The sequence below is a fragment of the Stylophora pistillata genome, chromosome 1 (genome assembly GCF_964205215.1).
Source record: "Stylophora pistillata chromosome 1, jaStyPist1.2, whole genome shotgun sequence".
Lineage (NCBI taxonomy): Eukaryota > Metazoa > Cnidaria > Anthozoa > Scleractinia > Pocilloporidae > Stylophora > Stylophora pistillata.
In genome coordinates this window covers 15,298,925-15,304,031 of record NC_142519.1, presented here as the reverse complement: position 1 = coordinate 15,304,031, position 5,107 = coordinate 15,298,925, and the positions used below count along the sequence as shown (strand labels likewise).

General features: G+C 39.0%; 1 pseudogene; it reads right to left on the bottom strand.

Moving 5' to 3' along the window:
- On the bottom strand, positions 1–3,531 carry LOC148741377 (uncharacterized; annotated as a pseudogene).
- Positions 3,532–5,107: the final 1,576 nt, after the last annotated feature.

The window sequence follows — 5,107 nt, the reverse complement described above, 5'->3', positions numbered from 1 at the left end:
TCATGGGCTAAGGTTTGCGCCATCCTTCTCAATTCATTCCCACTTTTCATCAGATAAACCTGTGGGAAAAAAAAGCATACTTGATTACTTTTAAGAAACCTGCATTTGTGATTATGTAGTTGGTACACTATGTTGTACATTGATAGTAACGTTTCAAGGAACGAGCGCAGTTAATACGGGTGCCTGCGTCTGCTGCGTAGAGGTGTCCCGTAAATATGGGAGAAATGTTTGGAGTCTCATAATAACGGGCATGGTGAGATTGCATTCATGCTTGTGGTTCAATTAAAATTGTTTTCTTACTCAGAAGGTTCCTGAAGACAACAGCATATCCATGAATGTCGTCTGTGGTCAGAGCCCTCAGATCCAAAAGGCTGTTCGGTTCCTCCTTACAGGAAATATTGGCAATTCTGAAAAGCTCCCTGTCACCTGGAGTTATTGTCTCTGGAACCACAAATCTGCTTTGGCCTTTTGTTAACGCTTTTTCAAACTAATGACTAAAAAGTCTCAATGTTAACAAAAATCAGACTAACAGTCAACCTAAAAGTGTAAATAACATAGTAACTCGAAACTCTTGATCGACTTGATATATACACGAACCATATAGAGCGAATCGACTTTCCAGAGCGATTGCCAGTAAACCATGAATTCAACCTTATTCGATAACGAACAATTATGTGGCTACAACATATGTGGTCGATATGGAAATGCAAGCATCGATCAGGAATCAAAGAGCAGTTACCAAAGATTGATAGATAGACGCAAGTAGCGAGCCAGGCTGGTTGGCAGACAGAGAATTCAAGGCATCACAAATGCAGAAAAATAGAATCACAAGCAAAATGTAGACAGATTACAGACAGAAAGGCAGTAAGACACAGGACAGACGATCCATTTCAAAGGATCCTTCTTTAATTTAACGGCTATTCGCAAAGCTATTCGGTGTAATGACATCTAGTGCTAAAGTTAACTTACCCAGCACAGATACTTCCGAAGTAGAACCTTACGTTGTTCTCTATCCTTTGTTGGTAGAAGCACTTTGAAAAGTATAGGGTCAAGCTTCTCGTAATCTTCTGCACTAAGAGGATCTGTTTGAGGAAAAATAGCGTCCCTGAAATTTGATAACACTCTACCATGCTATGTTAGGTTTTTTCGCTCGATAAGAAAAAAAAGGATGACAGCGAAGACCTTAAGTTTCTCAGACGAGTACGACTTATAGCTCGAAATCTTCCCGTAAAACAGTGAAACAGGGGCGGAGAGGCACGCAAACTTGCCTAATATTTTACAGGTAAATGAAACATTCTTTAAGACATAGAGCGAAACCTTTGGCAAAGAAAAAGATACAGAGACGTTAGCAGTTCAACATTTCACTTTGGTAAGACCCGAATTTTGTCCGATGGCAGTTGAGCAAAGTCTGTAGCTCTCAGAGTACAAAGATACTTCACGGAGAATATATACTTACCTTACGACTTAAACTCAAATCTCGTTCTTGTTGTCGAACTCGTACGTCAGAACGTCCCTGATCTGCTTGTAAGAATTATAGAAGTCTGCGTATCAAACACACCTACCTGGATGGTCAGTCTCGTCTGGGCATATTTCTACATAGATGCTGTCATAATCTGGGTCCTCTTCCCCAGGATTGCCGCCAAACACGTCAATGGTAACTGTTTTACCAACAAATTCTCCTTTCCAGATTTCCAGTCTGTTTTCTTCCTTCAGGTAAATAACACGGCAACACTTGAAGAGAATCGGCGCAGTGGAGTATCTGGATGCCACCCCTGGAGGACAAAATGAGCTGCAGTACCGAGAATGCACTTTTCAGGTTCAAAAAAATGTTTGAAGGAGGGACTCACTTTTGGCGGCTCTTCACTATTGACTATAAGCTCGACCTGCAATAAAATGTCTCTTTCGATGAGTTAGGTTATCACTCCGTCCTTAAATCAGTAATTTGGCATGTAGGGTAAAGGAGATCAATTCTTAAAAATTAAATAGTAACTCTATCGAATAAAAACTCTCATAAACCTCTCAGTCACCATGATGAACCGACTACTGTCTGTACTCGGTCCAATAAATATTGAGGCTCCGGTATTTATTTGGGAGTAGAGAAATTTTGCTTTGTAACGAAATACTTTTCTATTAGATATATCAAAAAGTTGAAGTGGTAAATTGGCCACCGTAACGATTACAAAAGCTGACGTTTCGAGCGTTAGCCCTTCGCCCTTTCGCTCCGACGAAGGGCTAACGATCGAAACGTCAGCTTTTGTAATCGTTACGGTGGCCAATTTACCACTTCAACTTTGTTGATATAACCAAATTATTTCGTTACTTCCACCGACGCAGCCCCAAACAGTTTCTTTCGAAACTATCAGCCTTTATTCATTTGTATTTTTCTTTTAGCCTGCTTCCTGCCTTGTCCAATCTAGAAAATTTACAAACGGGGACGGAGGTGCTGGGGCGGGAATTTCCACTGCGACAAATTTCCGTCTGAGATTGAGTCAAGGGAAAAATATTTGATACAATGAATATATGACGTTCATATATTTTGAACTGCGGTATTAAATACGTATGATGCACGATCCTTCGCAGTAGATAGCGCTATTTATGCAATAGCGAAAATCAGACCTGAAAAAAAAAAAAAAAAAAAAAAAAAAAAAAAAAAAAGAAAATTGAGCTTGTTAGCTCAATTGATAGAGCGCTGCACTAGTATCGCAGAGGTCAGTGGTTCGAATCCCGTACAGGCCTGATTTTTTTCAGGTCTGACTTTCGCTATTGCATAAATAGCGCTATCTACTGCGAAGGATCGTGCATCATACGGAAAAATATTTGTTGCAATACCATGCATGGTTTGCTCGAACATAGATTGACTTCATTTTCGAAGTAAAATAATATATAATGAAAAGGTTACAATCCTTTTTTTAGCGTCCCTTTTTCTTATCAAATATTGATACATACCTCTTGCTTTCTGTCTCCTTCAAGTTGAAATTTCTCGCTTGAAATCACGGACGTTATCAGAAGCAATTCATCCCCTTTAATGCCTTTAATTTTGTTGTAATCTAAAGGAGTATTTGCAAGTATCCCACGGAGATCTGGAGCGTCAATTTATTTCTGGCTTAGTCTACCTAATTTTAGTACTTCTTGATCGCCACTGAACCTGATGGTTGCCCCCGGATATCCTAAAACAGTTAAACTGTACTCCTCAGCCCTACTGGAATCAACGAAAAAGTCAGATTCAATCTACAATAAACATCGTCCTCTGAACGTTTGACCAGAATACCAATGTCGGAGAGTATAGTGCTTTATAGCAAGTTTTTCAAGTGTTTCGAAACAACACCAACGAAAAAAACTTAAAACCAGCAGAGAAACTTAGAGCCGGGTAAGTTTCTAACATGGTATGGATTTTAGTAATTACCTTCGAACTTCTTTATCAATGAATTATTACCTGTTATCAATGGTCGGTTTGAACTGAAACATTTCCTCTTTGACATGATTAATTTCGGTTTCTTCAATGTTGTACCACATGAGGTATGGGCTGGGCATGTGTTGGGGAGGAGAGTCCACCAGGGAGGGGATGGGGAGGGGAATTTATTCACAACTAGCTGAGGGACAAGGAAGAACTCATTGGTTTTCTTTCCTCTTTTGACCCAAACTGAATTTAAGTCTTGAATGTATTTGGTTGAAAACCTTCGATATTTAAAACTAATAACAATACAGGTTTTTATTTTGTACTGTAAAGGAGGGTGCAGGGGAGCTTAGCAAAGAGGGAACCATGGCCACGATAAGAAGGCCACTCGGGTTCGGGATAAAGCGTACAAATGAGTACGTTTACTGTCAAATTGCATGTTTAATTTTTTCGAAATTCTAGGCTTACACTTTTCGTTGCGCCCTAGTTTCCAGTTGCATCGCATCTTTTTGGAGGTATTGCATACGAATTTGGTAGGCCATGTTCATTATGTTTGAACGCGAATTACGAAAACTGGTTCGAGTGCATCAAGTTGAGGCCTTTTTGGCAAACTTCCCGCGAAATATGAATAGAAAGGCAGAGAGTTTCATATGGAGTTTGAATCAATTCAAGTTAAGCTTTTCTTGTCTTTTAATACGTTTTGATTGGAAATGTTAGAGTTTTAGGGCGACACTCTGTACAGTAGTTCGAAGAGGCGAGATTTTTTCTCTAACGAAACGTTTCTCGGAATTAAAAAAAAACTCCATTTTAGGCACTAGACACAGTTTTTGTGTTCTAAGACACATGTCGCAGTTAACTGTTTTATTGCGCACAGTGAGCACAATGAGTAAGCACAACGAGCGCCAAGCGTTCCCCAGTTAGAAAATTCAAATAATGCGAATTTATTACTTCTAAGCGGCGGCGGTTGTCCCGCAATTAAGTCTAAGAAAGCTCTCTTGAAAAGAGGCCCTAGAATTAAAAGTACGAGCAAGAAGTTGACATTTCAATTTGCCCGATGAGAATTTTTTAATCGACCCAACTCTGTATGAAAAAAGAAATGCGCTGGAGGGTTTCAATAATGCTCATAACAAGAAAGAAATTTTGGTGAGGGATGAGGCATGAGCAAAATGATTGTTTACTCAGTGAATGAAGCTGTTAATTTTTCCAGTTGGGAAGCAAAGGAAGCTTTTAAACATTTCCTTTTATTTTATTTATTTAAAATACTGTTAACACCTAAAATATGCCTACTAGCTCCCAAATCTTAAGTTGCTCCATCTATTGATTTGCATTAAGAAATAAAAGATTCATTGACTGCGACACCAAAGAAAACGATTGCTTAAAGAATCAACTCATTTATCTCGAAGATTTTGCTGATGGCTTAATTATTTCTCATTCTTTATCGGCGGCAGATCTCTCTTCAGCTTAATCTGTGAATAAAAAATGTAACTCGGATGCCAAACTGGAGCATGAAAAATTTCCACCTGGGTTTCACTTCATGATCACAGAGGGTCTAACTTAAGCTATTCAGAATTTAAGACGCTCTACTTTTTCGCTGTTTATCTTCTTTACCCCCGTTCTCGTAGCTGTCGCTGTCGCTTTTTGCCTAAAGTAACTTTTTTTAAGTACAACGGCGAGGTAAATGAAAAAATAGTCAATATGAAAACATAGTCAATA